This window comes from Mesocricetus auratus, unplaced genomic scaffold (genome assembly GCF_017639785.1).
Source record: "Mesocricetus auratus isolate SY011 unplaced genomic scaffold, BCM_Maur_2.0 Super-Scaffold_100024, whole genome shotgun sequence".
NCBI classification, from domain to species: domain Eukaryota; kingdom Metazoa; phylum Chordata; class Mammalia; order Rodentia; family Cricetidae; genus Mesocricetus; species Mesocricetus auratus.
This window is the reverse complement of record NW_024429205.1, coordinates 8,265,854-8,293,442: the sequence shown is the minus strand read 5'-3', so window position 1 is coordinate 8,293,442 and position 27,589 is coordinate 8,265,854.

The window sequence follows — 27,589 nt, the reverse complement described above, 5'->3', positions numbered from 1 at the left end:
GAATTCAGGGCTCACTGGAACTCACCAGCTTTGTAAAACCAAGAGCTTTAGCACCTTTGCCTGCATCTACTTCCTGTAGTCATAACAGAATACCCTGCACAAGCAGGTTACAAATGATGAGAAGTTTGTCTCATGATGTGAGTTTCGGCCAGGGTCAGTGCATCTCACTGTTGTAGATCCCATGGGGAGTCAGCACATGAAGGTGGGGACATTCAGCATGGGAAGTTCTCTGTAATGGAAGCCAGAAGCACAAAGGACGGCGCCTGGACTATGGCCTGAACCCCTTTCAAGGTGCACCTCCAATTATCTAACTGCCTTCCAGAAGCTGCCACATCCTAAATGTCCCACCACATCCCAGCCATGTCATTGCTAGAGACTAAGCCTTCATTCAGTAGACAGGCCCTTGGGGAGTCAGCTAAAACAACTCTGTCGACATTTGTAAGCCCCTTTAATTCCAGTCAGTTCCATTTCATTCATGGTGATGATGAGAAAAATGCAAATAGGCTTTAAGATGTGGTAAAGACAAAAAATACTCTATAATACATTATGTTAATGAGTAATGAAAGTAACATACACTGTTAATGATTGTTGGTGGCAGTTTAAGCATATTACTCATTAAGGAACATTTGGCAAATCAAATCTCACAAAAATGAAATTAAAATCATGACATCAAAGAGAAAGCTCAGATAGCCCTCGTGATTTAATAAGCAGTTTTTCTTGAGACAGTTTACTGAGAGTTTCTCACAGAACACACATGAGAGAACAGAATCAGAGGGATGAGAAATTATCTTTAGCAATATCTGGTTCAAAATGCAAATGTGATGGTAATATGTGCAGGCAGGTGGTATGTTGAGAACTCTTCATGCAAAAAGCACTCTAGTTGGTATCCTGGTCTACTCAGTACTGTTAGGCATGATGTGTTTGGTCCATAACTGCCTCAATAGCAATCACACACTCAGAATCAAATCCGTTTCCTAATAAGCAAATCTTTCTCTTGGTGGTTTCTTTTATCTGCAAGCTTGTTTTATTCCTCTTCTTGGACCAGTTCCTAAGTAGATGTTTGTCTTGAGTTGAATGCTTCTTTTGCTGCTCATATCTCTATCTTCTTAGACTTTCCTCATCTATTGAAGTAGATTGTTCTGGGTTCTAAATATTTTTAATTATAGGCATGTATGGAGGGTAGGGTTATATGCATGATTGTGGAGGCAAAAAGAGGATTTTGGATTGAACTTAAGAGTTGCAGGTGGTTGTGAGCTGTCCCGTGTGGGTGCTAGGAATGGTACTTAGTTCCTCTGGAAGAGTTTCCAGTGTTCTTAACTGCTGAGTCACTCTGCAGTCCTATCAAATTGATCTTATATGTAGAGAGATGATGTAGAAATATTTGGGGTTCCTGGAATCAATCCTGAGCTGAGACATACTAGGTAGATAGATATCTTTAGACAACTCATTTGGAACACATAAGTCCAATAATCAACATGTGTAATATAAGAGCAAGAATCAATTTCAATCGTATGGGCTTCTCTAAGATCTAAATAAGACTGTGGGTTTGCAAAATGAGTTCTCTTGTGAACTATAGAATAGAGTTCCTGCAATTTTGTGACCTCATTGCCCACCCTAGTTGGCAAGGAAAATTCACATTCCATTGTGTTGGTGAGATTATTTAAATTAGTTTGAGTTTTATTAACTCAAAATTGCTGTGACCAAATTCCTGAATTTGTGGTGGCTCAGAGTCACACTGTGTGCACAACCTTCCTGTTTCCACATAGGTAAACTCTGCTGCCTCCATTTGGACATGAGTTCTCTACAGTTAGTTATTTATGGAAAATTTCTGAAATTAGCCCTTCAGTTACGGAGAAAGTCAGATGCTCAGAGTATTCTCCTTTCCCAGTGTACCAGTTTCCCCAGTATAAAGACATTTAATAATCTTTTGAGTTTCTCCTGCATGCTCCACAAAGAGCAGAGCACACACAGCACAAAACTCTCCTCTTCTAAAACCATCTCCATGGTGATAGTGGTGGTTAGCACAGAGAGTTCTCTGTCTGGGAGAAACGTGTATCTTCAGCATGTGTTTTTGCATTTGGGGTAGATGATCACATTTGAACCCTCTCAATAACTTATGCACCACCTGCTAAATTTTTTACCTCTTAGTTTTATGTCAAACTAACAAACCAGGTGCCTCATATTCATTGTGTGATTTCCTCAGGACCACACAGCATGAAGACGGCTACCAACACGTAGGTATGATTTCCAGCGACTGCAAGATGAGATGGACAAAGATCAGAAACGCAGAGAGAATACTTGAGCCTTCATAGGTTGAGTTTCAGACAGTTGCAGACACAGGGCGTTAGAATAAAGACTGTTAAAGTACAGTATTTGTCACTGACTGGCATTTTGCAGTTAGAAAATGTATTCAGCTCCTGCAGACCTGCATTCCTCTGCAATTATAATGGAGATATAAGGTCTGTCAGCTTTTCAACCCAAAACACCCTATGTTTCCTTGGGCCACGTTGAATTTTAATACCAAGAAACACACCATTAGCAGACCGAAGCAGTTATTAAACCCCTGAGCATCACTGTAATTTTTTTTCATATTTGAGAATAAGTAACATGTGAAACAGCTAGGGCATTTCTAGTATAACCAATGACTGATCTGCAGTTTTTGTTTTCAAGTGTGTCTCAGCCCATAGAACTCCTGCATGTGCCTGAAGTGTTAAACAAGCCTTTATAATACATGGAATTGGTAGCTCGGAAAATGGTAGCTGATGTAGCAAATCCGAGATTAGAGCCACCAAGAACAATATAGCCCTTTATTTTTCTTTCAAATTGCAAGTCAAAGAGGCTAAGGATTTAACTTAGTGGGAGAGTGCAGACCTAGAATGTTCTAGACTCTGGTTCAGTCTTCAGTACTGAAAAGCAGGGAGGAGTGAATAAGAATTAACATGAAATATAGTTCAAAACAAGGCCAAAGAAAGACGGTCGAGTGGTTAAGACCACTGGCTGTTCTACCAACAAAGCCAGCCTTGTGTCAGGGACCTCCACCCAACCCCATATTCCCACAGCCTACCCCACCCCACCCTACCCCACACAGCCTCCAACAAGTCTTAGGTGCTAGGGGACATCCACAAGAGGTGAAGGCCGGAGCTCAAGACAGTGACATCTTTGCCAGCACTCGGTTGGTGCCTTGCGGAGACTGACCTTATGGGTTACTTTTTTTACGCATTTAAACACAGCACAACTTGTGGCCTGTGACCTTTATGATGAGAATGAATTCCATTGACTGATAAGCAGAGTTCATGGCTGGGGACGAGAGGAAGGATCTTTGATAACCATAAGGAGCGATTCTATATGTGGAGGAATCAAAATTCAGGGAGCCTCTTTCATAGGTGTGTGTTCTAGTCATAGCAGGACTAGGTCCTGAACACTTACTTTCAGGATACTGGGAGGATTCAGGTGGAGGCTGGCTCCTAATAGAATAGCCAAGACTCACCAGGTTAATTGACCATTTTTCACTCTGACATTCTTCCATTGAAGAAAATAGTATGCATGATTGACAATCCTGGTTTCTCCAACAAATATTGGAGTGCTTCCTACAGATTGGATCTCAGCACCCACATGGCAACTCACAACCATCTATAACTCTAGTTCCAGGGAATCTTAAGCCCCCTTTGGATATTGACAGGAACTGCATATATACAGTGCACAGAAATGCAGGCAAAACACCCATACACATAAAACAAAAATAAACCTTAAAAAAATAAAGCTCTTCATAACGAATATCATGATTTGCATACAGCATTCCTTTCCCATGTCAAGGATCCAATGTCCTTCCATCTTTATGTTTTACTGCATTTGGAAGGGGAAAACAAGAGCCTAATTGATGCTCCCATCTATTAAACCTATGACTTTGGTTGTCTCTCCTGACAAGGGGGCCGGAACAAGAGACAAACTCTTTCCACATGCCTTCCTGATCCATAGATCTGCAACGCATTCTGCTTCCTCCTCAGACACAATTGCCACTGAGTTGCTGCTGTTGCAGAATTCGTGACCCTTGAGGATACACAGGGTGGCCTCTCCAATGGGTCTAGAATGGATATATGATGCTCTATGAACTAAAAAGGACTAGACACTTGTCAGTCAACACACATCCAAGACACAAGTGTGTAGCAGGCCCAGTACAAGCTCAATCAAGTCCTACTTAGAGAGGAAGGATAGGCAATGCAGGACACCTACTGGTCCACAGTGATGATGGACACCTCCTGGGCAGGTGAGATGCTCCCAGTTTGGCCACTGAGGCAGTCACCTGGGAGTAGAATCGATGTGCTGTCCAGGTACGGCACCTGTCTCCTTTCATCTCTGTGGCCCTGGTTTGTGGAAAGTGGACCACTGTTCAGTACGGCACCTGTCTCCTTTCATCTCTGTGGCCCTGGTTTGTGGAAAGTGGACCACTGTTCAGTACGGCACCTGTCTCCTTTCATCTCTGTGGCCCTGGTTTGTGGAAAGTGGACCACTGTTCATTATTATCTACAGTTAGAGGAGTGTCGGGAGTTAGAGGGCTTTTGAAGTATACTTCCTTCTTTTGGAAGACTAGTATCCAACAACTGTTTTATAATATTAAATGGACTTTTTTCTTCTTAAATATCTAGGGAATTGTTTCTTTGACAATTCCCCTTAAAAGTTCCCTTTATGGATTGAATTTTGTCACTCAAAATTAATATATTGACATTATATCCCCCAGAATATGACCTTATTTGGAGACAAGATCTTTTAAAGTTAAATGGAGGTTATTGGGGGAAGCTCTATCACAGTGTGACAGGTGTCCTCATAAAAAGGAGAAATTCAGAGACAAATCTGTGGTATGAAGGAGATGCCATCTGACATCTAGCCCAAAAAAGATGGCTATCCCCTAGCTAAGAGGAAAGCCCTGCAACAAACAAACAAACCCCTTCCTCACTGCATTCAGCAGGATTCAAGCCTGCCACCCCCTTAATGTTGTCAGGCTGGCAGCGCCCAACTGTGAGAGATGATTCTTGTCTGTTGCTTCAGCACCCCCATTTGAAGTCCGTTGTCATGAAAGCCCAAGAAAATGCATCTGACTCCTTCAAAAGTCTCTGACCAGTGTGATAGTGTGAGGTGTTTAGTTCTTTCCTGACACTGTGATCACTTGCTTTCTTTCCCTGAATCCTAAGCCCTGATGAATCTAAACTCAGTAACTGATGCCATAGCATTACGTGAGGCAACAGGCCTGGTGGAAGGGTCTGCCTTCACTCCCATCTTGGCCTAGAGTTGATTCACTTTAGCTTTTAAGAGTCACAACATAGTAGAAGTTGACGATTTATCTTGACATACAGAAAACCTATAAAGTACCCTGATGCTTCAAGAGCTCTGTTTGGTTTTGATTTCTTTGATATGGTAACCCAAAGGTCCAGGCCTCCTCTACGTTCAAGTTCCATGGGTCTGAGACCTCGTGACCCTTTGCAGCCAGGTGGCAAAAAGATATGGATGTGGAAAAGACACCGTTGCCACAGTGATGGTTTAAATGAGAATGTCCCCTATAGACTAGGGGACTTGAACACTTAGTCACTAGTTGTGGTGCTCTTTGGGGAGGTCTATGGCATCACTGGAGGAAGTATGCCATCGGGGTCGGGCTTTGAGAGTGCATAGCCTCGCTCTCCTTCCGGTTCACTCTCTCTGCTTGTGTTTTGTGTAAGGGGTGAACATCCAGAATCCCACTCAGGTTGCCATGTCTGATGCTTGATGTCACGCTTCCCCACGACAATGCGCTCTCAGCCCTCGGGAACCCTAACCCAGACTAAGGTCTTTCTTTCCCTGGTGACTTTTGGTTATGGCACTTTATCACAGCAACAGAAAAGTAGCTAACACACCCAAGTATCACCTCTGCTCTTGTTCCATTCTCTGAAAGCCAAACCCATGGCCATGGTTAATCACAAGAAAGGCCAAGGAACTGAGTCAATCTGTGGGCCAAGCAGGAAGGGTGCAAGCACTGTGGTGAACAGACATTGTCTCGACCTTTAGAGGTATTTCTCTTGCTTTAAGATGAGGAAAGAGATGCTGGGAAGTCAGCACTCAGGAGGCAGAGGCAGGCAGATCTCTGTGAGTTCGAGGCCGAGCTAGACCAATAGCCTCCAAAACAATACAGAGAAACACTGTCTCGTAAAAAAACAAACAACAACAACAACAAAAAAGAGATGCTGGGAGGTGAGATACCTCATTCAAGGCCACACAGTTTATAGTTCATAAAAGAAAAAAAGAACTTTGACTCATGTCCACCTGTCTCAAATGAAAAAGATAAATAAAAAGAGACTGGCAGGATGGTTAATGTCCTAGAAGCTATCAATTTGCTAAACTCAACAAATAGTATAATCAGTCAATTCTGCTTAAACTTCAGAGGAATAACATTGGGAAAAAAATAGTAGAAGTACAACCCGTGAAGTTTGGAAAGCTTGCCAAAATGAATTGTTTTAAGGATTACAAGGAGTTAACAACACAAAGAAGCCACCGAGAAGGATGTGCAAACCATGTTACAATGCATTCCATGGAAGACTTGAGAAATAGCAGTACCTGAAAGGGGCGAGCATGCCGTCACTGGCCCAAGTCAGTAAGGAGCTGCCAGGGAATTAACACTAACTGCAAGTGAGCTCCTGGTCACCACAACTGCAAGGGGAATCCTCTCTGAGGAACTAGCTGATATATCTCACTCTGCTGAGGGGATTGATCAATAAAATGGTCCATGTAAGATGATAATCTGACATATTTTGGGGTATTGGGGATGACACTGGTGAAATGCAAACAACCATTTCAAGATATATGTAAACTAAGAATAGCTCACTTCAGTGAGAGGCCTGAATCCTAGCCTAGAAGTAGTGTCAGGTCAGAGGAAGGCCGGAGCTTCAGGCCAGAAACAGCATCAGGGAGGTCACAAGCTTTAGACCAGGGAGCAGAGTCAGAGGGAGGCCCCAACCTCAGCCCCAGGAGTGAGGAGTGATCACCAAGTGAAGCAACAGCAGCACTTTCCAGCAGTAGCTTCCAGAAACTACTGAAAAATATTCCTCTGGGAAAGAGTGTCTGTGTCCCAGTCAGCATCCACTGCCATTCCTCGGTTGGAGATATCCAGCTGCTACATAGACGACTGGACCCTGAGCCCCATCTATACCTCCAACAGGAGGAGCCCCACCTGAACTTCAAGGAGTTGAGGAGGAGCACAGATCATGTCCCACCAGAAGAGGGAGTGACCCAAGCTGACAACTGACGCCATTACAAGATGGCGCTGGGAGAGAGCTACGGAGGCGAGGCTCCAAATGTTTACTAAAAACAGTTGGCTGCCCAAACTCACACCAGATGAGGTCATCACACTAGCAGACTGTGCCCAACAGGGCATACAACACTAGATACATAACAAGAATATCTTTAAATTACTGGGTAATATTTTTCCCGCTCTGTGTTTTTTTTGTTTTGTTTTGTTTTGTTTTTTTACTTTAAGAGGGCTCTGCTGTTAAACAATAAATGAGATCCTGCTTGACTTGACTCCCTGTTGTGTCTGATTGTCTCCAGGATCCGGGAGGCTGTGGGATGGGCGAACAGCACACTCTACCCTCTCCAACCTCGACCCAGTGGGCCCCCAGAGACCCCAACAAGGAGTGACCACCTGAGCATTGGGCCCACTTCCTAATAGTACAACCCCATGTAAGATTATGGGGGTCAATTACATTCTAACTACCATAGGCACTAACCCATTTAGAGAGTGTAGCATCATAATCTGTTTCTACCCTGTCTTGGTTTTGTGAGGCAGGATGTTGTCATGCAGCAAGCTGACCTCAGACTCACTGGGTAGGATTGTAGCTACACAGAGGGCTCCCAGCATGCACCATCTGCCATGTTCTGCACTAGCCATTTCTGATCAGGATACTTTCAGCCTTTCAATTTCCTACATATGCAACTTAATACCTAGGAAAACCTGACAACGTCTGTCTGCCACGTCATGGGTCAGATAAATGAGATACCCAGTTGTTCAGAGGGTGTATTCTCATCAGATAGGGCTCTTGCACGGCCATGCACTGTGGTTTCCTGAGCCTTAATTAATCCATTTCTCCATGAAAGTCATTAAAATCCTTTTCCACTCTCCTGTTCACCATTTTCAAATTCCCCCAACCCAAGACACTCACAAAAATAATAGCAAGAAACCATACGACTTACAAGTGAGGTTGAAAGATAAGAAGGACGCTGGGCCTGGCTACCATCTGCAGAAGGCTTTGTGTCCATGGAGACTGAAGGCATCACTCTCCCTCAGCCTGACCCACAAATAACAGATGCTCAGATATAATACGCAAACGTACATTAGAGATGGTTGGTGAGATGGTTTGTTTTGCTGTTACTGTTTAATAAAGGCAAGTTGAGGATGGCAAGCGATGTACCGTCAAATCCCCAGCAGATGCAATCGTTGGCATAAAGTAGAGCGTTCATCTTTCCATTAGAGATGATTAAGAAAGGCCTCCGACTCATCAGAAAGCATTCCATTAAGCTCCACAATTCGCTGACCATTTACTTAGCTTGTTTTTTAATGCTTGGAAAATCCACATGAGTTTTCCATTCTGGCACCACGATGGTGATTCATCCTTTTATTTTAGCAACAGTGTGGACACAAGAGGAGAGAAGGTGAGTGTCAAGAGAACAGAAGAGAAAGGGCTGTGGGAAGGGACCAAGAACAGCATTTCCAAGTGCAGGAGAATAAGCGTTTGAGAAGAAAACACCTAACATAAACTTGCATGATTCTATACACTAATAGTGCAAAAAAAAATCAAGCCGCACGTTGACTCTGAAAGGGACATCTTCAAAGAACAGAGACAATAAAGTTTCCGTTGTTTTCATATGATAAAATCATTCCAATGGAGACATTACATATATGGTCTCTTACTCAGTTGGTCTTTCCAAGTAACTGTTAATAAAAGCAGCATGTCTCCCTTTTACCTCTTCCTTATTTTAGGTTCCACAACAGCTTATCAAATTAGCTTACACAAGTGGATAATGCGGGATAAATTAATTTGAGTTTCATTTTTTTCCCAGCTTTATTAAAGCATAATTGAAAATCATATATTTATGGTACAATGTTTTGATATATGTATATATTATGAAGTGATTACTATAATCAAAGTAATTAGCATATTCATTCCTTTGCATGGTTATTTTAGGTGTTTGTGTGAAAAACACATAAGATTTATTCTTTGGTAGGTTTCAAGTATTAACTACCTTAGTGTTAGCTTCAGTCACCATGATAGGCAAAAGTTGCTCAGAATTTAACTCTTTTCAAAACTGATTAATTAAGCTATTTGCATGCCATATGTCTGTGTTTTTGAGTGTGCCTGCAGGCGCATGCATATGCCGTGTGCACATGTGGAGGTCAGAGGTCAACTTGCAGGATTCAGTTCCCTCCTTCCACTACGTGTATCCCAGAGATTGAACTCAGGTCGTCAGACTTGACAGCAAGCGAGCTTTACCTACTGAGAAGGCCCACCGGCCCCTGCTCCTGTACTCTCATTATTGTTATAATCATCATTATTAATTTAACAAACAAAATGTTGTTTCTTTTAGGAAAAATTCCAAGAGCATCTCAGGTTTCCCTAGGTGTGACCAGAAAATTTGTCACCATAAAAGCAACTGAAGCAGGTGACACTGTTATTCTCTGACATTTCTTTCCCTTTTTTTCCCCAATTATTTCCTCATGTGTGGGCTGTGGGTCTACTATATAAAAATTAAAATACATGACTCTGAATTTTCCAAAACACCTCCTACATATTATTAACAGGTGGTTAAATTTGGTACATTAACTCTAAGCAAAAACAGGAAATAATTATCTGCCCCCAAAACTTGTGGCCACTTTGATTCCTATGTCTGTCTCTCTGGCATTCCAACAGGATCGCTCTTCAGTGGAGTGCAAGTCAGGAAGCTGTGTCCAGGCTGATAGAGCATCCTTCCCAGATGTCTCAGAGCGATTCTGCAGACCTTTTGTAGACAGACAGTGTTCAGAAAGAACAGGGTTTGGAATCAGGTGGGTTTGCATCCGTTTCCGCCCCCAGCCTCGAACCGGTGGTGGGAACCTGCCTCTCTCCTCCTCCCTTGTGCACTGGGTGATAAATGAGCCATGTGTAAAAGGTAAAGGCGCATAAGCAAAAAACACAGCAAGGTGTAAGACAGGCAGGAAAGGCTCGGCAAATGAGCTAGAAACTTGATGTGGCATTTCACCATTTATAAGGCAGGTTTTTGCATTGCTTCCCCTAATCACCATTAGCTTGCATAAATTATCACCCTGGCAGTCACTGTTCTTAAGATACCATAACGAAGTGATGAGGGAATGGAACAGAAGTCAAAGCAATAAAATGCAAACACAAGACTCCATTCCTGGCAATATGCAGGAAAAAAAAATTCACAGGGAAAAAAAATCTCTCAGTTGAAACACTAAGAATGAACAATAAAAATTTTTTATTTAAAGTATATTTTTTAACATGGTGCAAAGTTTGTGAGAGCGAAGTCTCAAAAAGACCAAGATTTAAAGGGAGGTGATAGGTACAGTGCTAAGATTTTTGCTGAACTCAGCGTGACTGCAGCAGCCGCTAGTTAAGCCCTATGCAGGGAACACAAGAACCCCACTGGGGAAATGAGGAGATGCCTCGGCTACCCAAAGAGCAAGCAGAAGAGGAATGTTAGGTTAGCAGCGATTGGACCCTGTGAGAGGAAAGCTGAGGTTACCGCAAATCACAGATGGTGCACACTTGACAGCAATGTGCTAAATCACAGCCACTCCAGGAAAGACAGCCGACTGAGTGACTGTCAGGAGCGACTCAGGAAGAGAGGAAGGGTGATGACATAGGAAAAATCCGGAAGGAATGCAGGAATCTGGTTTCCCACTTCACACATAGTAAGAAACTGTTTCAAGTTCATTTCAACCCTAAATATGAAAGGCAAAGTATTTACTAAAGATGTCAGAGAAGAAACCATACCCAGATATTTGAGAAGAGACTTCTAAACATCTGTTAGTTCTTCCAAAGAACACAGTTAAGGATCAGGAGTTGAGGGGGGGGTGAGAGGAAGTTCAGTATCAAACTTCTTCAGTGCTCTGAAGATTAACCAGTAGGTTGCAAACACCTAGGAAGGATGTTCATGAAGAATGCAGTAATGACGGTAAACACCCATTAGTTAGTGGCACCTCCAGTCCCTATATAGGCCTCTCCTCTTTGCACCTGAGTGCTTCAGCAGACAGTCCTGGAACTACAGTGTCTGGGGAAGCCAGCAGCCTATGGCCCTGGAGGGATCAGGGTGACTTTGGAGGATTCCAAGTGATTCATTCACAGAGAATTTTCTCTATTTGACCTGTCTGAGGAACTCTGTTCTTAAGACTTGCCTTTATTGCCTGACTGGCAACTTGTAGCTCTGTAAACAGTCGTATTTTATTTTAAAAAATCAATATCAATTGTTTCCCAAAAACCGTTTTTTCCAAGATAGAGTATCAATTGGAGCTAATAGAAAGAAGAAAAACCTTCGGAGAATGGAGACTTTGTAATGGGCTTTCAAAGTTTCTTGTAGATCCTGTGAGATGTGAACATAGGAAAGACATGTAAAGTTCTGTTTTGTTTTTTTTTTAACATTGGGCTGGCCCTGAGGTCTTGTGCAAGCAGGAAATCATGACTAACTCTGATGTGTGCACTAGCTGCTGACATGCTAAAGGCATACAGCAATACACACAGCTCCTCTGAAAAAAACTGGGCTCATAAATCAGTGGAAGGCATTTAAAGAAACCCTCTTCTAATCATTAGCTGACCACGAAGCTAACCTAGGAGATATTTCAGTGGCCGCACATAATAATACAGACTTTGGAGAATCGGTCCAGGGAAACCAAAGACTAACCACAACAGCAGTAGCAACAAATCACAGGAGAGAGACATTGGATGTCAGGTCTGTTTGGTGTTCAATTATATGATTTAAGTATCTCATTTTTAACAGGAATTAGGATACACGCAAATAAATAGGAATGCATGCAAAGAAACAGGAGCGTATGACCCGTGTATACTTTATAAAAATCATACAAACATTGTCTTTGAGAAGGTTGAAATGATGGGTTGAGTATGTGAACACTTTAAATTATCGCACAAGTAGGTTCAAAGAACAATTCAAAAGCCCCAAGGGGTGAAGAAGAGCCTGAGAATGGCTCACCAAATGTAGATCATCAATCAAAGACAAAATTATAGACAGCAATTAAATAGGAATTCTGGAGTTAAAAATGAATTATCATGAAACTATTGCAAAGTCGCCATACAAAGTTAACAGCAGTTCCAAAGAATCCACAGACTGTAGTTGGGTTAATAGAGATTATTCTGTCCAAATAGTAAAGAAAAACAGAATGAAGAGAAATGCTTGTGCCTCACCATCAAGCTTACTCACACACAGAGTGTAGGAGTCAACATGGACAGAGCTTTGGACAGCATGTCAGCAGAAAACCTCCAGACTTCATGCAGAGAACCATGAGTCTTCATTTCCCAAGAAATTCAATGATGTTTAAATGGAGAAATTCAAAACAGCCACTCCCAAACACATTGTAGTCAAACTATGAAAAGACAAAACAAAGAAGTTCTAGAGTATCAACAGTTTTGATTAATCACACTATCAGACTCCTAGCTGAGATTCCCAGATGATTTCTCATCAGAAATTTGGGAAGTCTGTAAACAGTCCATTGATACATTTAAATGCAATTTAAAAACTGTCAATCAGAATTTTGCAAGATTATCCTTCAAAATCAAAGGAGTAACTATCAGAATAACATGAACAAACTAACATAAGATGTCCTCAAAAGACTAAGAACAATTCTCCAGTGTGAAATAAAGAGTCATGTGAAGCATTTTGAATCCCATTAAAGATAAAAAGAACATTGGTAAAGATACTCAGGCATATGTGTTCACAGAAGTTAATGAAATTCACCAGAATAAGCAGGGTCTATCCCAAGCGAGTGACTATAGTTGGATCGTTTTGAGAAAACAAAAGTTCACAAAGCACAATACACAGAGATTTTAATTCAACTGAGCTGGTACCTGGACATATTTTTTTACATATTTTCACATGACAGTAATGAAGTTAAAATGTAACTATCTCAACAGTTGACCTAAATAGACCCTTACTTTGGAAATGAGTCACTCAGTATTGCAGGCAATTAGAATGACTGAGAACAGTGAAAACTTGGAAAGATATTGACCATGATTTTCTAGAAGACAGCAGAGAACTCACGGAGAGAGAAATCCAGCATCAGTCTCTGGACTGAGTAAGGGCAAGAAGACAGATGTGGGGAAATGGTGGGTACCTACTAGCATGTGTTAAACTGGGGGAGTCAGAGGCAGGTAAGCTGTGCGGGTCTTATTCTGAGCCCTGGAAGCTGGAAATCTTTATGTTGGTGTCATCTATAAAACACAGTCTGTGATGCGGCCCTTGAAGAAGAGCTTGTGCACAGAGAACAGCACAATCCTATGCAAAGTTGCTCACCAAGAAAACCAATGTTGTTTTGATGGTGTTTCTTTAAGAAGTAGATGTGAAATATTGTTTAAAGGACCGGGCAAGAAAAGCAGTGCAGTGTCTGCTCTACTCAGCAGCGTGCCTGTGCCAAGCTACTTCAGGGTGTAAGGACAAGAACCCTAAGCTGCCTTTGGGGACGACTCAGTTGTCAGAATGAAGGACGAAAAGGAATGAGATTGCACAGTCACCTTAATTCAGAGGCCTAAGGAGCAAAAACACTCACCCTGGGAATTAACTCAAGGGATTCAACATCCATGTCTCTAAGAAGGAAAAATTCTGCCGTTGTTAGTGGCAGTCAATGCCCCATCATTTGTAAGGCTGTCAACCTTGTCACACCCATGTGGGCAGTTCTTCAGTGACATCTAGACCAGTTAGTCAACTCCAGGCAAGTAAGATGGACTTCACTGATTCCAGACTTACGGCCACACATGAACAAAGCAGAGGAAGAGTGCATGGCTTGACAATAGCATCAACAGATGCCTCAGTGGCGTTCATCTCTTTCTTCTACTTAGGCAGTCATGTTACCGTGTTTCCTGCTGGTTCCACAGCCACCTCAAAGCCCCCAAATAAACTCATGGATGCTTTATTAATTATAATACTGTTGGCCATTGACTTGGGCTTCTTATGGGCTAGCTCTGTCTTAATTACTAACCCATTTCTATTAACCTAAGCATTTCCACATGGTCTTATCTTACCAGAGAAAGAGTCCGGACCTGTTACTCCTTTCGTGTCCTACATGGTGACTGCCTCTGCCTACATTTCTCAGAATCCTCCTCATCTCCTAGTTCCACCTATCTTGCTCACCTATTGGCCAACAGTACTTTATTCATCAACCAATAAGACAGACATATACAGAAGACATCCCCATCATTGTCACCTTCAGATGTCTGCGAATAGCCCTCACTGCCACAGAGTTTTGCATGCATACCCTGTCCTTCTAGTGAATAAAAGGCTTCTTTTAAAAACTAAATATATCTTCTTTTAAAAATCTCATTTAGTCATTCCCATTCAGACATAAACTGAATACTTAGTAATTATTGCTAATTTTAACCTATCTTAAAATACATTATAATTTGATCTATCATATAGCATGAAGAAAATTTTGTTTTCTTGTAAGTTTTTCAGCCTGAAAAGCAACGTTAAAATTAATTTCTGAGTGGGTAAGTTCATCCACAGGCAAAAAAGTTTTTAATTAACTCTACTATTTCCTGAAATTAATGAAGAAAGACCATAAAGACATTTTAACTTAATCCAAATTTTAACTTGTAAATTATTTTGGCTTTGAAAGAGGGAAAATTTGAATGTTAAGTTTGGAAAGTAAGTTTAAGCAATTTTTTAAGCAAAACGTTTTCAAAACAATGATCATTATTTACTGAGCTGTAAAATAGTACTTTGTTTTTGTTTGTTTTGCTACTTTGTCCTAAGTTAGAAACACTATTATTCAGTTTATCTGACTGTGGTTTAAAACAACTGTCTTAGTCATTCCTTATTGATTCATGCACTTTTTTTTGTTTCCTAATTCTGTGGTTGAATACATACATTGAACCCTGTGTCTCATCATCATAATCTTCTCCAATGCTTCTATAATATGCCCCTGCATGTAGGAAGACTGAAGGGTTTTCTCTCGGGTTTCCTGTATTGGAGTAGATCACAAATCTACATTGCTGTTTTGTAAAATGTTCTAACTTCGGACCCATTGTGAACTGAGACCCAGAAAATACAATCTGTGTAATAATCATAAAATATCTCATTCTAGAAGCTTCCTTTCATGTTGAAGGAGTACGTCATCTTTACAAAGGAACAAAAGTACTCAACGCTTTTAGGGATGGTCAGGAAGGCTTTTAAGGTGAAGCCTGTCAAGACTGATGTAGGTAACACTACAACAGGATCTTGCAGTGAGGTAGAAAGGGAGTCTGCATTGCAGTAAGATAAATATGCCTGAGGCTTACAGTAAAGGAACTGAGTGAAGGTCAGTGGTTGGAAAATTAAAATGAAATATCAAGGCCAATAGCTACTGCATACATTTACTTGATAGCATAAGAAAGTATGTCGATATGTACTTTTAAAATGTCATAGTTAATTTGCATGCTACCTAAAAAAATTATAATTTGGGCTGGGAAAAGCTAGAGCTTTGTCCCCATCAGCATGAGGACTTGACTTTCAACCTCGGCACCCACGTAGGAAAGTCTAAGCACGGTGTTGGCTACCTATAATCTTACTATACAGGAGCTTTTGCAAGCAAGAATTTTTAGAGCTTGTTGGTCAGATATTCTTGTTGGATGGGAAGATTCCAGATTTCAGTGAAAGACCCTGTCTTGAATGCTAAGGTAGAGATACCAAGTGTCAACACATACACACATGCATATACACATAAATACACATATACATGCTTGATAATGTAAAAGAACATAATAAACATGGTGTCTATGATCTAAGACAATGGTAATCAAATACACAGTACACATCAGGGATCTCAGGGTTGTGAGGATTGGATGATATGGATGGTTTCCATGACTAAGAATTTTCTTCTCAGGTCAATGCATATTTGATTATGTCAGCTATGTACTAGGCTACCAAAGACACCAAATTAATTCTGAACTCAAACAGTTCCTGGAAGGTACTTATGTACCTCACACCTTTTAGTTAATCAGGATGAGGTTAGAGCAGAGGAACGGAATTTGATACAACTCAACTTGCATTGCTTATGGACTAGAGTTTACTCAGATGATGACATGAAGTTCAAACCCTCACAGGAGGTCTGTCCCCAAAGAGGAAATGGTCTTGAAAGTTCCCATGACTTTCTATAGCCACAGTCTAAGTTCAACTGTTAACCACAAAGCAGTATGAAAAGGAGGGCTACCTTCAGACAGGTCACACCAGGACAGTCTATTTGCTCTGACCTCTGTGCTTTTCCAAGGAGACTACTTGGTTCATAGACCATCAAAACAAAGATGAAACCAGAGAAAAGTGAACCACAGAAGGGGAGAAATGGTGAGATAACTCAGGAATTCCGCTGAACCAAATACCAGGAAGTTGCTTGCACTGTAAGCTTGGATGGCAACCAAAGTAAGAACAGGGAGCCAGCGGGCTCCAAGGAGAATGTCTTCAAGATGGAGTGAAATAGAATCCAAGGAATAAATAGAGTGACTAAGAGGTTGGATGAGATCATTGATCAGGCCTCATAGAGAGAAAAGCACATATTTCTTCTCTCATCAAGAGAAAGATGAGCCAGTCAAACAGTCTAGGGAAAACAAGGCATCCACTATAACAACAAAAATATAGCAGAGTCATAGCCCAGATAGGAAGTAAGCAAAAACTTGGCATCATTCAGTGACATCAGTTCAATGCAGGAAGAACTCCTTCCATTGGATGATAGAAATATTTGCTTTAAAGTCACACAGATTTTTAAATCTGACCGACAGAGACAGAAACTAAAGCTTAACATCATAATGGGTTTGCAGTGCAGAGTATTTAAATGTCAATAATTACATTAATGTTGTTTACTAATTTTAAGTTTTTAAGACAAAATTGGGATTTCAATGGTTTTACAGAGTAGTATCTTTTACCTAATGTTCACTAAAGTTGGCAGGTGAGTGGGTAAGTGACAAGGACTGGCTACTTTTCAACAGAAAACCTAGAACTGTCTGCCTGGGCTGGAGAGATGGTGCAGGCATTTAGAGTTCAGACTTCTCTTCCAGGGCCTTGAGTTTGTTTCCCAGTCACCACTACACACGTTTCACAACTGCCTGTAACTCTAGCCTCTGTGGGCACCATCACAAGTCTCTTAAGTGCATGCATACACACACACACACACACACACACACACACACACACCTAAAGCTAAAACAGAAAAGGAAATGTCTTCCTTAGTCTTTTCTTATGTCACAAATCCCATCTATATCCATAATTTTTTTCATTACACATCTCATCACAATACTTTCTAAATGAAGTATATATTCTTATAAGTTTTGTGTTAAATAAAAACTAGGATGTTTCTATAAAACTCAAGAAAATAATCTTTAGAGGAACCTAAATAGGCAAGACCAAACAGCAGAAATTTAAGTTACTAAGGTTATCCAATATAGTAGTTAAAATTAGACATATCTGCAAGTAGCAGGGGCCTGAGACAGCCATGACTTACCTATGCGAGAGAGCAGTCCAAAGCAGGTAGGGTATATCTGATTTGCAGCTTTTACTTCTCTGGGTTTGTTCTGTTTTTTTCCCCACCACAGGCGTCACTCTTTACATGTTTACTTCATGAAACAGCATTGCAGTGAACATATCTATTCTGCATTCCTGACAGCAGGGAGAGGAGCAGAGAGCCTTGAGGAGTTTTGAGACATGCTCCTAGAAGCCATCACAGCGCTTAGATTCTTGGGCACTGTTGGTCACTTGCCACATCTAGTTGAGGGAGAAGTTAAAACAAGCATTTTCTTAAGTCTAAATTCAAAGTGACAGTCTTTGGTTCTTTGGGATGGTGTTTGGGGACTTCCAAGAGATAAGATTGGAAGGGAACCAGAGACAGTATACAGTAATTGACACTCCCAACATTCCTAGGACCAATTTAATAGAGTAGACTGATAACTGAAGTGAGAAATCTGAAGGCAGCCACAGGATAAAGTGGAACTAGAACCAGCATTTGTCTGTACATGAAACTGGGGATGAAAAAGAGCAAGAGATGAATGTTTTTTAGTACACACACACACACACACACACACACACACACACACACCTACACACACACACACGAAGACTTGCATGTAAAACAAAGCTCTGTCAATGAAAAAAGGAATAGATAACTCCCATAAGCAAAGTAACCTGTGGTTTCAATAAGTCAGATGAAGATCAAGACCTATGCTTGCTTGGGTTGAAGAGAAGAAAGGAGGTGTTTAATGTAGGTTTCTCGGGTCATTGTGTTTTTGCATCCTAAGCATAGCATCTGGTCTTTCATCACTCCATGTTTCCTTTATGAAAACTCTTCAGTTTATGAATATCTGAGTATTACATGTTCCTCCAACATGTAAGTAAAGTGTGCAGTCTTTTCGCAGGGGATGAAGAACACTGTCTTAACCTGTTCTACAACTCTCCCGGGGTAGACTCATTAACCCTGAAACTTGAATGACATGCATACTCTTGTATACCCATTCTGATCAGATGCCCACACATACATAAACATATTGAAGTCACATGAGTATCAGTTGCTTAGTCTACCAAACAGGCATACAAAGATGCACAAACCATGGTCAACGTCTCACTCACTGTCATCCTCATTTCTCTATTTAACAACTATCAAACTCTCATGCTAGGATTTTTGAAACCATTTTATGTTTCTAACTTTAGTAGATCACACTAACTTTTAAAGAGGTGGAGTAGTGTGCATTCTCATTGATACAACTGGCCTGGTCCTATACACAGATGTTTTTTAAATAACTTTTGGCAATCTAGAGGTTGAAGAACATTACATTGCTTCTTTAATTTGTATTATCTACTAAAAAGAATAAATTACCGCTGTATTTGTTTACTGTCTTCTTTATGTTCTCTTATACACTTTAAAAGTAATTCCCATTTCCTATCAGTATACCTCTATGCCAGCTTACAGAATCTCTGTTCATGAATGACTTTTCCATCTGTCTTTTATTTTTGACTTTTCCACCAAACTTGTACAAACTGCGTTCCTTTCTAAAGACTTTACTTTTATGATCTTTAAGTTGTAATTGTATGTGTGGGCTGTGAAGATGAGTATAGGTGCCCTTGGAAGCCAGAAGGGGGCATCAAATCCCTTGCAGCTGGAGTTACAGGTAGTTGTGAGCTGACTAACTTTGGTACTGGGAACTAAACTCAAGCATTCTGCAAGAGCCCTGTGTGCTCTTAATCTCTCTAGCCCCTACTCCTTTAAGTTTTTGTTAGTTCTCTGACAATTCTATACAATATTTTTTATCACATTCACTCCCTACCCCCTTACACATTCATGTCTTCCTTTTCCTACCCACCCAACTTTCTGTCCTCTCCCTTTTTTTTTTAACATACCTAGTACAGTATATACTGATCACAACCTCTTGCATATGTGACCTTCAATGGAGGGTAGTCAACCTACCAGGAACTGCACCCTTAGAGAATACTGGCACCCCCTTTCCCATTAGTGATTAACTGCCAACAGCACATTAGGTTGGGGTGGGATTTCATGCCCACCTCTTCTCTCCAAGCTGGGATTTTGTCTGGTCTGAACCAGCAGAGATTTTGTGCATGCTGTCACAACTGCTATTAATTTGTTATGTGCAACTGCCCTACTGCATACAGGAAATGGTTCTGTTGTAGACATCCAACAAGAGACATAGATGGTAGATGAAGAGATTTTTGTCCCTAATTTTTAAGGAGTGTCGGGGTGAATAGAAACTTTCTCACTCCCACGAGGTGCAGAAGCAGCATTGCCAAAGGTATAGAAATTACCTTCGGATCTGACTCACAGGGGCAAGTTCAAAAGGGTAGCACGGGTTACATTCCACAAGGCTGTGGAATGCAGCAAGTCTCTCCGGTCTGCTGACTTCTGAAACCCAAGGAAGTCCACCTGGGCCAGGAAAGGCCTCATTCAAAATCACCGGATCCCTCCCCACTGACTTAGTCACCCTCACAGTTGTTCCACAAGCTGGACCGTCAGTTGCACCAAAAAGCAAATGTGACTGACAGAATGAGCTTGCCCTTGTCTTTAAAAGACCCCTTGTGAATTAAACTAGCTTACAATAGTTATAGGGAAACCATTTCTGAATATGGCCATGCATTTGTATTGTACCTGGAAATTGCTTCCATGATGAGGTCATGCCATCAGTCTCCCAGGCATACAGTATACATGATTGTATTCAGAATCCAAGATTTACAAGGTGGACATTGTCCAATGAAGACAAAACAAGCAGGTTATCAAGTTAGACTGGGACCTAGCCCCAGTTTACCTCTAGACAATAAAATTTGACTTTACAATTCTGTGGCCGAAAAAAGCATAATTAAATACATTGTATTTATTTATAAGTATTTTAAAATAGGGTGAGGAGGTATCTCTTCCACGTTGTTTCTTCTTATTTTAACAATTCCACTTGAAGCCACACTACCAAATACTTGTTCCCTACTGGGGGCAGATGCCATGGTATCAACAGACCTGTATACCAAGGACTTTTAGCTTTGAATGGCTTTAGTTTCCAGAATACAATGATGACCCTTTCTCCTTGGGTTCTGTATTTTACCTTTAGTGTCCTTCAACTGAAAAATCTGTAAATTGAAGACAGAAGCCTAAGCTCCCAAAACAATAAAAATTAACTTGGGGAAAGAAATAATACTAAAAATAGATGCATTCATCCTTTAGCTGTTCATTTGAGTTGATTTCAGTGGAGATTCCAGAAGTATGGAGCCAAGGAGAGCTGTACTTTGGTTGGGTGTATAGGAGCTGGCCACAGAACTGCTGTCCCTGGTTGACTCACTGTGATATTCTAGGACCTGCTTTTTAGACAGACTATTTGAACCTAATATTTAAGCAACCCTATTAGGCACTACGGGCCCATTGACAGAGCACCTGCGAGGCCAAGAACAGCAAACAAGGGGTGACCATCTGACCATCTCAGGGCAGTCTGTGTTGTGCTGGGCCTTTTCACATAGGTAAACTTTGATGCATGTGGCCTTGATATGATCACCATGGCAGACTCCAAAAGATACAGGCTATAGAATCCTGTTAGAGCAAAGATCAAAAGACAAAGGAGTCTTCCATGGGAATGTGATTCCAGTGAGTCCACCCATAGTTAAGATATGGCAGTTGTAGCAGAAGATAATTTTTTAAACAAAAAGAAAAAATTGAGGTAGGAAATTCATTATACAAGATACAATCCTTTTGGAAAAGAAAGTGTTATTTAACACATTTCCCCATGTGACACGGCTCCAGATTGTAAAATGACTTTTCTGTGTTGGAGTTCACTCAAATCCCATCTTGGGTACAATGTGCTTTACAGATCTGATGCTAAAAATACCCCCTTTGTGTTTGGAATTTAAAACCAACTAGTCTACTAAGGAGGGGTAGGGAGTCTCAAAAGTCTCTGTCTACTTTTCCCAGGTGAGTAGTTTCAAGTCCATCCTTGATCATCTCTGCTATGTTAGCCACAGGACTCCTGACAACATAGGCAATAACTAGAGGTCACACTCAGTAGAATCCCATTTTGCCCTCATTGGTTAAACCTAGATGGTGGCACTTCTGAGAAGGTATTTCTCCATTTACAAGATTTCTGTGGCTTGATGTACCACATATATGATCCTGAACCTACCAAGAAATTACAGAAAACCACTCTAGAACCAAAAGATCACCATAACATGGTCAAATGACCTTTTTATGGAGCAAAGTGAGTTGAAGACTTTGGAAAACTACTGTTTTATTAGGAGTTTTTTTCTTTTTTCTTTTCCTTTCTCAGAATCTTATTTATGTATTTCCCAGTGATTTAAATACAAGGTCTTGTAGCCTTCCTCTGTGACAATGAGGATACTTTCTACTCACGGAGTCTGAGCAGTCATGATATGTACCCTGTTTCTATCAGGGCTCAAGAAATACCTCTCCTGGGCACCCACCCCCATCCCACCACCCCCACACCTCCACCCCAACATCAATCCCAAACACCCATCCCCACCCTTCTCCCCCTCATCTCTTCCCTCTTTCTCTCCCCTGGCCAGCTTACGATCCATGTGCCAGCACCTTTTGCCCTTTGCCAATGTGGCAATGGGAGACACAGAAACTTTGAGGACACTGAGCTGTTGGATAGTGGGGGCTATTTTTTAGAGCAGTTAGCCTGCTGTGACTAATGTGCCAGGAACGGCTGCCTCCAGTCCAGCTAACCATCTGACTTTTATACTATGCAAGCAGTTGGCATGGATCACTTGATGAGGTGGGGCATTTTCCCTCAGAGTTTCAGGGATGAGGTTATTGGGAAGGAGAAAGAAAAGAGAATTGGTTTGGGCCTTTTAATTAATTAATTCACCCAGAGTTGAAACCAATAGGGGTTTTAATTCTTTCTAACAGTAAGACCATCTTAGGGACTAGAACCAACTGAATATGATTTCTAAGTGACAGGGGTGTGCAGTGATTTTAGTAGGTAATCATGCGTACATGATTGTCTCAAAGTGAGACTTCATGGTGGGGTAGGTGTCCATGGACCTGGAGCAGCTTTTACTGAAAAAAAAATTATCATGGTTTATTAACTCCGACTTTTCATTAGGAGGCAGGTGCTCACTTCATACACAATGTCCCCACCTTCATGACCTATCACATCCCAAACACCTTATCTCCAAATACCATCACAGCATAGTACACTGGAGTCTACCCATGTCAGGGTCTGAGACCTCGGCATTAGCTTTAGACAATTCATTATTTAAGACAAGCAATAACACCAGCCGATGAGGATTCAGAGTCACAATAGTATTAGGTCGGCGACAGAGATCACAAGCCAGATGAAAAGCAAGTTGCTGAGAAAAGCTACTGCTGGCCATGCAACTCTGTACAAGTCATTTTGTCGCATGTCATCTGTTACGCAGAAATCCCAATAGCTCACAAACAGGTTTTGCAGTTATGGTGAAGTGAGGGCATGACCTTAAGAACAAGGCTTAGAAAATAATGTTCTCAACATCCTCAGTATCTAGAGAGCAAAATCTGCAGATGGCCAGGACCCTTACCTAAAACTATACAGTATTTGCACAGGACCTATACACATCCTCCACTAAGACTTAAACCATGTCCACAATATCAGTGACCTCCATACAAAGTAAATGCTGATGGTGCTTATACTGCAATGCTTGGGGGAATAGTGATGAAGAACATGTCTGTATGTATCCAATATGGCTGTTCGGGTTTGGTTTTGGTAGTGTACATCTGGAGTCTTGGGGAGCCCTTGGATGTAGAAGCTATCTGGGGAGGAAGGGGCAGTCTGTGCTCTGAATGTTTGCAATACAAATACCCTGGTTAAGAAGATTAAAAAGCAAAAAGCACAACCGTGTTTTCTAGACCTGTACACCCAGCTGCACACTGATACTCAGTTTTGGGAACATGGAATAATATCACACATATTTTCTAAGAGCAGCTTGGGCTCCCCACAGCCCCAACCGGCCCCCATTCAGCTTGTTTTGCCTCAATCGCAGCAAAGGCTTTGACCACACAGCCGTGACCTTCCGGCAGGTGCCATTTCTGTTCCTTCCCTGAGCTTTACGCCATGTGGAGGAAGTTAACCTGTTTTAAAAATCTGTCAAGAAATGAAGCACATACTCAAAGTCCAGAAAGCCTTTGCTGGTAGTAGATGAAGACTCAAAATGGCACATCGGTGATGATGAACAGAAAATTCTTAGAATATAGCACACACTGAACAAAATAGACATTGAAGAAACCTTCAAAGCTGTGTCTAAGGCTCTGCCAGTCAATTACTCTCCTAATTACTTATGGGTAAATGCATCACGGTGGCTGTAGTGTTTGCTAGGGTGATAGCCCCCTTTGGAATGCTAGCCCCGCATCTCTACAGCTCAAATGACACCCGCATTTCATTTTCTTAACTGCTTCTTAGAATCTAGCCACGGTTTCTGAGCGAGCAGGATGTTTTGGCTCTACCAGTTTCAACTCTGAATACATTCTGACCTGCTGTGCTTGTAGGAACCAGCAGTCAACATGCCAGATGGCCTTGACTAATCTTATGTTGTTCCAAACATACCTATTTATAACTCCTGCGGAATCTTGGACCTAGTCCCTGTGTGAAAGATCAACCAAGAGTAATTGAATGAAAAACTTGTCAAAGCTGCAGGGCATTCATGCAAACGGCACCTAAAGAGGGATCTCCTACAACCTGGAAATCAATTAGTGAAATCCAGAGGCTGTCAGGGATGGCGAGCAGCATAGCCTAAGGAGAGAGGAAATACCAGGATGAGAAAGCTGCCCTGGACATAGAGAAGGCATCCTGAGGCAGGCAAAGAACTTTGACAATGGTGCAATCCCAAATTACTCTCCATTTTTTTTTCATAGAGTAACTATGACGGGAATATAAATGATCAGTTTTTCATTCACTATATAACAACATTAGCAGCAGAAAAGTAAAATAACAGTGAAAGTGGCCTGAGAAATAATTCAAATGATAAAATTCATGAGTCATTTCTAATAGGATAAATCATTGGCAGAATTCAGTCTTTGTTACCAGAAGTACTGAACTTAATAGAAATATCAACCCACACATAAAAACATGTAGCAAAAGTTGTAACCTAACAGGACTTTTAGAAACCAAAGCAATCAATAAATAAAATATTTATTGTAAAAATGCACAAGAAGAATAATGGATTCTAATGAAAATTAAAGTGGAAAATATTGGGAATGGGTTGAATGACGTGCAGAGAACACAGATTAAGAATTAAAATGACTTAATGGAATTTGTTCTGGAATATGCCATTTTAATGAAAATTGAATGATTTTGTTGTAGAGTTGGATCATTTTAGTCAAAATGTTTACCTTTGTAACATTGTAGGTGTTCAATTGTGCACAGTACAATGAACCCTGAGTGAAGAGGGAAAGGGAAAGAGAGAGAGGCAATCCACAGTAGTTTCCTCTGGCCTTCTCCTCCCCTTCACCAAGCAAATGTTCCAGAAGCCTGCTACTCTCTCCTCCTTAACTCCCTCCATCAGGACAGCCAGGGGATTCAGCAACCAGTCATCTTTCCAATTAACACTGTACTCTCTCTCTCTCTCTGGTGGGAAAATTCTTCCTTACCTTTTCAAATATAAATGTTATCGTGCCATCATCCTAGGTTGAAACATTTGACCTTGGCTTCTGACCTTGGCAGATCAATTGGTGCCAGATCAGAACCCTCAACATAAAAGCGATACAGTGTTTCTGAGGTGAGTTCAGACATCGGTCAAGGGGGGCAGGGTGACTGGCCTGTGAAAAAGCAGATAGATATTCATTAAAGTAGTTGCACTCCCACTACCCCTCCACCCCCGTGAGGGATAACTCTTTCCTGTCCACAGGAAGCAGAGTTAGAGAGTATACATCTCAGTCCTGGCAACTTTGGGGAGCCAAAGCCAGGAGTGGGAAGCTGCCTACAGTGGAAAGAACAGCATTAGTCTAGAGAACCTTGGCTAATACAGAACCAGCCAAAGGACCCGCTGCAGTCTGTTGCAAGCCTTCCTGAAGATCCATGTTCACACACTGAGATGCAAATACTCTGGGTGAGACCCACTGAGTCTGGGCTGGTGACCCTCTGAGAAGGGACCCTAATCCTTAGAGAGGCTGAAGTTCCTGCTTAGATTTAAGTAAATGGTCTTTTTTTAACAACCTGGCATTCAGATGAACCACTAGGGAATTCTGATCTTAAAAGTCAAGACCAGGGGCTGGAGAGGTACTTAGAGGTTGGGAGCCCTTTCTGCTCCAAGTTTGAATCCCAGCACCTACACGTAGCTCACAATCACCTGTAGCTCCAGTTCTAAGAAATCTGATGCTCTCTTTCCACACAATACACAGACATACATGAAGGCAAAATGCTCATGCAACTAATATAAAAATAAATCATATTTTTAAAAAGATCAAGACTATATTCTAGATTAGAGGAACTACCAGACACAAGCTGACAAAGGCTAAAATTAAACTTTGACAAAATTAAGAAGGGCGACTCATAAGTTTACCACCCGACAGAGCAACACTCAAGTATCTTCTTTGTCATATTTATAGATTTGTTTATTTGTGTGTGTGTGTGGTGTTTGTGTGTATGTCTTTGTGTGTGTGTGTGGTGTCTGTGTCTCTATGTGTGTATGTGTGGTGTCTGTGTGTGTCTGTTGTGTGAGAGTGTGTGTGGTGTCTGCGTGTATGTGTGTGTGGTGTCTGTGTGTGTGTCTGTGAGTGTGTGTGATATCTGTGTGTGTCTGTGTGTGTGTTTGTTTGTGGTTTCTGTGTGTGGTGTCTGTGAGTCTGTGTGTATGGTATCTTTGTGTGTGTCTATGAGTCTGTGTGTGTGTGTATGTGTGTGGTGTCTATGTGTGTATGTGTGTTTGGTGTCTGTGTGTGTGTCTGAGTGTCTGTGTGTATGTGTGTGTGGTCTGTATGTGTGTATGTGTGTGGTGTCTATGTGTGTGTCTGTGAGTCTGTGTGTGTGGTGTCTGTGAGTCTGTGTGTGTGGTGTCTTTGTGTGTGTCTATGAGTCTGTGTGTGTGTGTATGTGTGTGGTGTTTATGTGTGTGTTTGGCGTCTGTGTGTGTGTGTGTATGTGGTGTCTGTATGTGTGTATGTGTGTGGTGTCTATGTGTGTGTCTGTGAGTCTGCGTTTGTGTGTGTGTGCTTGGGTGCCCATGAGTGTACATGCATCACATAGATCAGAGGATACCTTGTGGAAGTAAGTTCTCTCCACCTACCATGTCAGTTCCATGGGACTCACGCTCAGGTCTTCAGGCTTGAAGACAAGTAGCTTCATCCTCTGAGCCATCATGACAGCCCCTGATGATCTTTGCTTCACACACTTTTTCCTGCACAATATTCACACATATAACCACACCACCATCACCACCCTCACAACTGCCATTTTCAAAAGTATTTCCAAATGTTTAGACCACGTTCTGTGTCTCCTAGGTTCTCTCATCACAGTAAGGAGTCTACCCTCCAGGTCCCCCACTGCCTCTTTTTTTTTTCATGATTGCATCTGCGTCTATTTTACTGGCCCTTTAACAAATTATCACATACTTAGAGACAGTATCAGTATGTCACACCCAATTCTAAGGTCAGAAGTCCTGATAATGGACACTGATCTTCTTTCCAAGGCTGAACCCAAGGTCCCATTGGCAGGGATCTTATCTGGGGGTTCCTGGGGAGAAGTCCAGGGTTGGTTAGACATTGCAAGAGTTCAGTCTTTGTGCATACAGGGTTGAGGCCCCAATCTCTTCCTGGCTCTCAGTGGGGAGACTCTCTTGGCTCCAGCCACCCCCATCTTCAAACCAACAGCAGCAGATGGAGCCCTGCTCATGTCTGGCATCTCCAGTTTCTCCTTCC